This window comes from Hyperolius riggenbachi, chromosome 7, assembly GCF_040937935.1.
Source record: "Hyperolius riggenbachi isolate aHypRig1 chromosome 7, aHypRig1.pri, whole genome shotgun sequence".
In the NCBI taxonomy this organism is placed as follows: domain Eukaryota; kingdom Metazoa; phylum Chordata; class Amphibia; order Anura; family Hyperoliidae; genus Hyperolius; species Hyperolius riggenbachi.
This window is the reverse complement of record NC_090652.1, coordinates 256,056,476-256,067,137: the sequence shown is the minus strand read 5'-3', so window position 1 is coordinate 256,067,137 and position 10,662 is coordinate 256,056,476.

The window sequence follows — 10,662 nt, the reverse complement described above, 5'->3', positions numbered from 1 at the left end:
GTGTTCATATGTGGGCGTTTTGATTTCTTTGAAATCACAAACGCGCTACATGTACCATTTTCTGAGCGCTTTGGCTCAATGGTAGGTATAGGGAAATCGCAAAGCGATTTGTATAGCGATTTCCCAAGCACTTTTCAAAATAAATACAATGTATAGTAATAGTTAAAAAATCTCAATTGCCATTAAGCCCCACAAAACTACCATCACCTCAATTTCTTGAGGCCCATATCTCAGTCATCCCCAAAGAAGGAAAGGATCCCTGCCAGTGCCCCAGTTATAAGCCAATTTCGCTTTTAAATTCAGACACTAAGCTCTTTGCGAAAATTATTGCAAACCGGCTAGCCCCCTTCCTGCCCGTAGCAATCTCCCCAGATCAATCTTGCTTCATTCAGGGACATGAGGGCAGAGATAACACCATGAAAGCGATAGGGCTTATATCACACATGCAAAAAAAATCTGTAAGGGGCATGATGCTTTCAACAGACGCAGAAAAAGCATTTGACCGCATCTCTTGGGACTATATGTTTACTGTACTGCAAGATATGGGATTACAGCAAAATCTCTTATCTTGGATCCAAGCACTCTACAATGACCCCACTGCAAGAGTAAAGGTTAACGGGCTCCTATCACAACCGTTTAAAATCACAAATGGTACAAGGCAGGGGTGTCCCCTTTCACCTCTATTATTTATACTTACTCTAGAACCCTTCTTAAATCAGATTCGTGCTGATCAATCCATCAATGGGATCAATGTCGGAAATCGAGTATTTAAAGTCGCTGCTTTTGCAGATGACTTGCTCTTTTTTATTAGTAACCCTGCAGTGATGATACCAAACCTATTAAAACAAATTTCAGAATTTGGAAGCCTATCCAACCTCAAAATTAATTACTCCAAATCAGAAGCCCTAAACATAACTCTCTCTACCAATAAAGTTAACCATTATAAGACAATATTTCCATTCAAATGGGCCACAGAAGCGATAAAATACCTTGGAGTTCTTATACCCAGAGACCTTAATCGTATATTCCCTCTGAATTTCTCGGCAATCGTGGGTGCACTTTCGAAGGTTTTAGAAAGCTGGGGCACCAAGCCACAGATTTCATGGTTCGGGCGAATTGCCTCGGTCAAAATGAATCTACTACCCAGATTTGTCTACGTATGCCAGACCCTGCCAATATTCCTGCCAAAATATTTCCTCACAAAATTACAATCAAAAATTGGGGCATTTGTATGGGGTAAGAGAAAGCAACCGAGACTACGCCAGTCCATTCTATTTCTACCTAAATTAGCAGGAGGTGTTAGCCTACCTAATGTACACAACTACTACTTAGCATCTGTATTATGTAGACTATTTGACTGGTGTGATAGCACTCAGCAAAAACACTGGGTCTACATCGAACAACACTCCATCCCAACCCCTCTAGCAGGTGTTCCCTGGGTAGTAGACCCTCAAAACAAGGAGCTTGAATCTTTTAATCCTCTAGTTTATTCGACTGTTAAAGCAATGCGCTATCTTATTAAATTGAAAAGAGGCTCTTCTTTCTTAGGCCCAATGACACCTCTACAGAACAACCCACTTTTTCCACCGGGATACTATTCATCCTTCATCCCTGACTGGAAGGCTACTCCTCTACTGCGACTAAAGGACCTGGTGACAGATGGAGCCCTTAAAGGGAACCAGAGATGAACGTTTCACACAAAATAAACATATCAGTTGATAGCTTGTAAAGAATAAATGCTCTACCTGATAATTTTGCCGCTCTGGTGTGCCTTTTTTAGTGTTTTTTATCCATTATTGCTCCAGGAAAAATCAAATATGGCCACCGGCTCATATCCCTTCTCCTTCTGGGTTATCAGGTGTTCTGGATGTGCTGTCTAGGCTATATGAGACTATGCTGCTATCTAGGCTAAATGCAGCCTTTCATCTATGTGCTTTCATTTTGGTATGATATCTGCCTGTAGGAAGTGTCTCTCATAGGAATGAAACTGCCGTTATTATCAGTATCTAGTGCACACAGAGCACACAGGGATCATATTACAGCCACAGAGCTTCTCTCTCAGGAGCAGCAGCCTCTACCATGTCATCACAGCTCAGTATGCAAAGCAGGAAATCTAAGCCAGGAGAGGGGAAGGCTTGGGCTTGAAAACACTTCACAGAAGAGTGACTCAGCTATAATGATTCCAGGTCAAACCTCGACTGAATAGTCGGTGCATTCTTATCACAGTTGCTAATAGACTAATTAAGCAGATAACAATGAAACTAAAAGCAGGGTAGGTGTTTACTGTCATGTTCCCACTGATAAATGTAATAAAATACATGAGGGTGCTTCATCTCTGGTTCTCTTTAAACATATCGACACACTCCATGAAACAGTTTCATCAGGCAAATTTCCTAATTGGGCATATTTCCAAATACGTAGCTTCTTTAACTCTTCTAATGTCAAGTCACAATCTCTTAAAAACTCTCTGACTTCGGAAAAAAGACTCCTAGACAAAGGCCCACACTCCCATTCTATATCATGGCTGTATGACTGGCTTACCACCCCAACCTCTCAAACTACCCTCCCTTACCAAACTAAATGGGAAACCTCCTTAGGAACCTCACTCTCAGAGGAACAGTGGCAGAACATATGGACACTAAACCATAAGGGATGCCTAAACGTTACTACGCAGGAACAAGGATATAAGATCCTCACGCATTGGTACAAGACCCCAGCCATCTTATCCAAATATACCCCAGGGGCACAAGACGTCTGTTGGAGATGTGGCTCCTCAGGAGCTAACATACTCCACATTTTTTGGCAATGCCCAAATCTCACAAACTATTGGACACAAGTTCATAAATGGACAGAGAAAATATCCTCTGAGAAAGTCCCAATGACTCCAGAATTTTTCCTACTCCACTCAGGCCCTTACAGAAGGCCCGCCAGAATCTCGAGACAAACTGAACCCCTCTGTCCGAAACGACATTTTCCGGAATGCCGTGTAACTTAAAGATATTTTGAATAAAAATATCTGCTAATTTTTGAGCAGAAGGGAAACCACTCAAGGACACAAAGTGAGCCATCTTACTGAATCTGTCAGTGACTACCCAAATGACCGTCTTTCCATTGGAAACTGGCAGTTCTCCCACAAAGTCCATGGAAATGTGCGTCCATGGCTCCTGAGGGGAGGGCAGAGACTGTAAAGTTCCGACTGGAGCTAGTTGGGAGGGTTTGCTCCTGGCACAGACGGTACAGGTTTTGACAAATTCTTTGCAATCTGTTTGTAATGATGGCCACCAGACAGCCCTACCCAACAAGTCTTGGGTTCTGGTGATGCCAGGATGTCCAGCATTCTTGTGTCCATGAAACATCTGTAATACTTTGGGGCGCAAGACACAAGGAACGTATAGAACCCCTTCTGGTTTCCCTTCTGGGGCTTCTAATTGAAAGGACTTAGAAGGCTAGCAAGATCTTCAACTATTTCAGTGGCTGCCAGGATGATCTCTTTTGACAAAATACTTTCTGGAGAAGGGGGTGGAGCAGTTTCAGGTTCAAAGCAACGAGAAAGGGCGTCTGCTTTGACGTTCTTACTCCCTGGTGTAAATGTAATTATGAAATTAAAATGGGAGAAAAAGAGGGCCCATCTAGCCAGTCTGGGGGTGAGTCTCTTGGCTTTTTCAATGTATTGTAAATTTTTGTGATCCGTGTAAACAGTTATTACATGCTCTGCCCCCTCCAACCAGTGGCGCCATTCCTCGAAAGCAAGCTTGATGGCCAATAATTCCCTGTTTCCAACGTCATAGTTTCTCTGGGCAGGGGAGAACTTTCGGGGAAAAAAAGCACAGGGATGAAGCTTGCCTTGAAGTCCTGAACGTTGAGACAATACTGCTCCCACTCCAACCTCCGAGGCATCCACCTCTACTATAAATAGATAGGCAACATCAACATGACGTAATATAGGAGCTGAACAGAATGCTTCTTTCAGAGAGGAAAATGCCATACATGCTTCTTCTGACCAATGAGTGGCATCAGCCCCTTTTTTAGTCAAATTAGTAAGTGGAGTCACCACTGAAGAGAAACCCCTAATAAACTTCCTATAATAGTTTGCGAATCCCAAGAACCTCTGCAGTGCTTTAAGCCCAGATGGTTGTGGCCAATCCTTCACTGCAGAGACCTTCTTGGGATCCATGGACAATCCTGACGTGGAGATAATGTATCCAAGAAAGGCAATCTCTTTAACCTCGAAAACACATTTCTCCAACTTTGCAAACAATTGATTGTCCCTGAGTTTTTGTAACACATATTTTACATGTTGGTGATGTTCAGTGATATTTTTAGAAAATATCAAGATGTCGTCTAGGGTAGACGATTACAAAGTGACCCAGTACCTCTCTGAAAATCTCGTTAACAAACTCCTGAAAAACTGCAGGAGCGTTACACAACCCAAAAGGCATCACCACATACTTGTAATGCCCCTTGGGAGTGTTAAACGCCGTCTTCCACTCATCGCCCTCCCTAATACGGATTAAATTGTAAGCCCCCCCAGATCTAGCTTTGTGAATATAGAAGCCTCGGAAACTTGTGTGAACAGATCATCAATCAACGGTAGTGGGTAACAATTCTTAATCGTGATCTTATTTAGACCCCTGTAGTCAATACAGGGACGCAAGCCTCCATCTTTTTTCTGAACGAAAAAGAATCTGGCCCCCGCAGGAGATCTTGAGGGGCGGATAAAACACTTCTGTAAATTTTCCTGAATGTTATCATCCATGGCCAATTTTTCTGGGGTAGAAAGATTATATAAGTGGCCCCTAGGAGGCATGGTTCCTGGTTTCAAATCTATTGGACAGTCAAAGGGTCTGTGAGGGGGTAACTGATCAGCTGCACGGGGACAAAACACATCCAAATATTCTTGATATTGTGGAGGAACTCCTTCCACATGAACCTTGGTAGAACATAAAATTATATTCTGTAGACAATATTGCGAACAGTAAGGAGACCAAGTAGTCAACTGCCCATCCCTCCAATCAAACTGAGGAGAATGTAAACATAACCAAGGTAATCCTAATATCACCGTAGAGGTAGACATTTTTAGCACATAGAACTGTATGACCTCCTTGTGCAGAGCTCCTACTTGAAGCGAGAGAGGAGGTGTCTGGCACAGTGGGGACTTTCCTTGCAGAGGAGAATCATCTATTGCTGTAACATATAAATGTCTTTCTACAGGAAGTATGGGAATATTTAGACTTAAAGCAAAATTCAGATCTAAAAAGTTGGCAGTTGACCCAGAATCCACAAATGCTGTGGTAGAAAAGTTTCGCCCTTCCCAATTAATGGAGTAGGGCAATACAATTTTCTCTTGTTTGGGGGGTGAAACTAGTCCGCTTAGGGTGGTACCCCCAACTAGTGTTGGGCGAACAGTGTTCGCCACTGTTCGGGTTCTGCAGAACATCACCCTGTTCGGGTGATGTTCGAGTTCGGCCGAACACCTGACGGTGCTCGGCCAAACCGTTCGGCCATATGGCCGAACTAAGAGCGCATAGCCGAACGTTCCCCGAACGTTCGGCTAGCGCTGTGATTGGCCGAACGGGTCACGTGGTTCGGACCCGAACGCGCTCTGATTGGCCGAACTGTCACGTGGTTCGGGTAAATAAATACCCGAACCACGTCATATCTCCGCCATTTGTCTGTGGGTTTAGCTTTGGGTAGGCAGGCAGGGTAGTTCGCGCTCCAGCCACGCTAGCCAGGGTCCCCCCCAGTCATTGTGTGTCACTGCTGGGAACAGTAGTACACCGCTCGTTCAGCCACACTATATAGCATTCTGTGTACTGTTCTGTGTCTGCTGGGAACAGTGGTACACCGCTCGTTCAGCCACACTATATAGCATTCTGTGTACTGTTCTGTGTCTGCTGGGAACAGTAGTACACCGCTCGTTCAGCCACACTATATAGCATTCTGTGTACTGTTCTGTGTCTGCTGGGAACAGTAGTACACCGCTCGTTCAGCCACACTATATAGCATTCTGTGTACTGTTCTGTGTCTGCTGGGAACAGTGGTACACCGCTCGTTCAGCCACACTATATAGCATTCTGTGTACTGTTCTGTGTCTGCTGGGAACAGTAGTACACCGCTCGTTCAGCCACACTATATAGCATTCTGTGTACTGTTCTGTGTCTGCTGGGAACAGTAGTACACCGCTCGTTCAGCCACACTATATAGCATTCTGTGTACTGTTCTGTGTCTGCTGGGAACAGTAGTACACCGCTCGTTCAGCCACACTATATAGCATTCTGTGTACTGTTCTGTGTCTGCTGGGAACAGTAGTACACCGCTCGTTCAGCCACACTATATAGCATTCTGTGTACTGTTCTGTGTCTGCTGGGAATAGTGGTACACCGCTCGTTCAGCCACACTATATAGCATTCTGTGTACTGTTCTGTGTCTGCTGGGAACAGTAGTACACCGCTCGTTCAGCCACACTATATAGCATTCTGTGTACTGTTCTGTGTCTGCTGGGAACAGTAGTACACCGCTCGTTCAGCCACACTATATAGCATTCTGTGTACTGTTCTGTGTCTGCTGGGAATAGTGGTACACCGCTCGTTCAGCCACACTATATAGCATTCTGTGTACTGTTCTGTGTCTGCTGGGAACAGTGGTACACCGCTCGTTCAGCCACACTATATAGCATTCTGTGTACTGTTCTGTGTCTGCTGGGAACAGTAGTACACCGCTCGTTCAGCCACACTATATAGCATTCTGTGTACTGTTCTGTGTCTGCTGGGAACAGTAGTACACCGCTCGTTCAGCCACACTATATAGCATTCTGTGTACTGTTCTGTGTCTGCTGGGAACAGTAGTACACCGCTCGTTCAGCCACACTATATAGCATTCTGTGTACTGTTCTGTGTCTGCTGGGAATAGTGGTACACCGCTCGTTCAGCCACACTATATAGCATTCTGTGTACTGTTCTGTGTCTGCTGGGAATAGTGGTACACCGCTCGTTCGCCACTGTATAGCATTGTGCTCTGTGTCGCTGCTGGGAATAGTGGTACACCGCTCACCCGTCACTGTATAGCATTGTGCTCTGTGTCGCTGCTGGGAATAGTGGTACACCGCTCACCCGTCACTGTATAGCATTGTGCTCTGTGTCGCTGCTGGGAATAGTGGTACTGTATAGCATTTCTGTACTGCCACTGTACTGCTGCCAGTCAGCGTGTACTGTAAGGATAAGTGAAATGAGGAAGAAATCCGGTGAAAGAGGGAGGGGCAAGGGAAGAGGTGTTTCCCCTGACGGTTCACGTACAGGCCACAGGGGAGCACCCAAGAAAACCCACTCAATACCGCCCATGTTGTCCAGGACAACAACCCTCACAAATCCAAAAGAACAGGACCAGATAATTACTTGGATGACCTCTCAAGCGTCCAGCAGTGGGTTAAGCAGCACCAGCACATCACGCACGAGGTCCGAGTCCTCAGCCAGTTACAAGGAGCCAGTGGGCACAAAGCTGACACAACCGGCAGCGACACCACGCACACAACTGCCAGATAACCAGTCCGATGAATTACCTCAGGACACAATGGGGTATTCGCAGGAGCTATTCCCAGCCCAACAAACTTCCACCTTTCAAAGGTCAATGGAGGAACAGCCAGAAATGTTGTGCCTGGATTCACAACCGTTAACTGTGGGAAATGCACCGCGCACTGAAATACAAGGCGAGTCCGAAGAGGACTCGGAAACCCAAATCCCAGAGCAATTTGGGCAGGAGGGGTTGCAATTGCAGGAGGTCGGCCGACAAGATCTGGAAGACGACGTTGGAGTGTGCTGCGCAGAGGTTGTTGTGGGGAGCTCTACTCCACGGCGGTGGCCCACAATGACATATGACGAGTTTGAGGAGATGGAAGAGGAGGGTATGGACAATGTGGACAGAGACCCAGATTTTGTTTGTGAACGAGAACATCGCCGTCGTAGCAGCAGCACAGATGAGTCTGTTGAAGAACACACTGCTGCACGAGTTCGCCTTGTGCCACAAGGTAGGCGGCGCGCAATTTCAGGCACCACAAGTGTGGAAGTTCAAGTGAGAGGCAAAAGAGGAGCAAACAGAAATCGCCAGCAAGGAGGCAGGTGCTCCAAAGTCTGGGCTTTCTTTGAAGACTGCACTGAGGATGTTACCATGGCGATTTGCAAGGTGTGCAAGACCCGCCTGAGCAGGGGGAAAAATATTAACAACCTCTCCACCACCAGCATGAGCCGTCACATGCTATCCAAACATCCCACTCTTTGGGCAAACGCGTCAGGACAGGGTACCAGAAACAACACTGCCTCCCTTGGGTTCACCAGACTCACCACCAGACCCGCCTCAGCAGCAGCAGTAGCCCAGCCATTGCGTGGTTCACAACATTCACAAACATCAGACGACGCTGACACTGTCACTTTCCGGAGTAGTGCTCTTGAGGTCTCCCAGTGTTCATCAAACACAACAACCAACAGCCCTTCCGTGTGCAGCGCTACGGTTCAGTTGTCTGTGTCGGAGATGTTTGAGCGCAAGAGGAAATTGCCAGCAAATGACCCCCGGGCCGTGGCAGTAACAGCCAGCATAGCCAAGCTTCTGGCCTGCGAAATGCTGCCATATCGATTGGTGGAGACAAACAGCTTCAAGGGCATGATGTCAGTGGCCATCCCACGTTACGTGGTTCCCAGCCGCTACCACTTTGCACGCTCTGCAGTGCCTGAGTTGCATGAGCACGTGGTCAGCAAAATAACCCGAAGCTTGAAGAATGCCGTTGCCTGCAAGGTTCACCTCACCACTGACACCTGGACGAGTGCGTTCGGCCAGGGTCGATACATCTCCCTTACCGCGCACTGGGTGAACCTTGTGGAGCCTGGCAGCGATTCCTCACCTGCTACGGCACGGGTGTTGCCCACGCCACAAACAGCTGCACCGCCGTCCCTCCCACTGGATAACAGCAGCACCTACCTCTCTGACTCCTTCTCCTCCAACGCATCTCAAAGCTGTACCTCATCCGGAAACGCTAACCCAGCAGCAGTAGGATCGTGGAAGCAGTGCAGCACAGCTGTTGGCATGCGTCAGCAAGCGTTGCTGAAGCTAATCTGCCTTGGGGATAAGCAGCACACAGGGGAGGAAATTTGGAGGGGAATAAAGGAACAGACGGATTTGTGGCTGGCACCGCTGGACCTGAAACCGGGCATGGTTGTGTGTGATAATGGGAGTAATCTCATTTGCGCTTTAAGGTTGGCTAAGCTGACACACATCCCTTGCCTGGCGCACGTGATGAACCTAGTAGTTCAGCGGTTCCTGAGGACATACCCAGGCGTGCCCGATCTGCTGTTGAAGGTGCGTCGAGTGTCCAAACATTGTAGAAATTCCAGTACTGCTTCGGGGGCACTCGCCAAGATGCAGGAGCGCTTCAATCTCCCCCACCATCGCTTGCTGTGTGATGTCCCTACGCGCTGGAATTCTACGCTGCACATGCTAGCCCGCTTTTGCGAGCAGAAGAGTGCAGTGGTCCAGTACATGACGGCGCAGTACCGAGGCGCATCCGGCCAGCTGCCAAGCTTCTGTGGATCCGATTGGGCCAACATGTTGGACCTCTGCCAAGTCCTCCAAAATTTTGAGCAATCCACGTTGCTTGTGAGCAGTGACAACTCTTCAGTCAGCATTACCATACCACTGCTGTGTTTACTGAAGAGGTCGATGTTAAAAATCAAGGAAACAGCTGTCATGATGCAACTGGGGGAATCTGAAGGAGAAAACGATCAGCGTGATGGTACCAACATCAGGCCATCCGCCTCAGGGAACGCTGGCCCCAGCAGCTATGACGAAGAAGAGGAGGAGGAACAGCTGGAGTTGGAGCAGGAATTTCATGCCACCACTGACGAGGGCCAGAGCGGTGCACGTTGGACTTCCACAATTCAACGCGAATGGTCAGCAGAAGCAGACCAGGAGGAAGGTGACGACTATGATGCATCACAACAACTATCACAACGCTCACAAGAGGATGATGAGGATTCTGGTAGGACTCTGGCACACATGGCTCAATTCATGCTAGACTGCATTGAACGTGACCCACGCATTGTGCGCATTCTGGACAACACCAATTACTGGGTTTATACCCTTCTGGATCCACGGTACAAACACAATGTTCCAAAACTGCTTGAAGAAAGAGTCAGACAGGTCAAAATGGAAGAATACCAGCAGGCCCTTGTGGAGACTTTAGAGAGGAGATTGACATCCTCCCCCTCCTCTAGCCAGTTGTACGCAGACAGACTGACTTCCGCAAACCCAGGACGACCAGGAGGGCAGCAAACAACGCAAGCCGCAGCTAGTACCCAAAAGGGAATGGTATCGGCAGTGTCCTTGGAGTGGGAACATTTTCTGACACCCATGCAGCCGCAGCCCACTGAACAGCAAGCGTGCAGATCCACCTCCAACACCGATCGCCTGGAGAAGATGGTCAAGGACTACATGTCAGATGGCGTAGCTGTGTCGAACCATCCATCTGCACCCTTCAACTATTGGGTATCGAAGCTAGACACCTGGCACGAACTGGCAATGTACGCAATAGAGGTGCTGGCTTGCCCGGCAGCCAGCGTTATGTCGGAACGCTGTTTCAGTGCTGCCGGAGGCATCGTCACAGATCGGCGTATCCGCCTC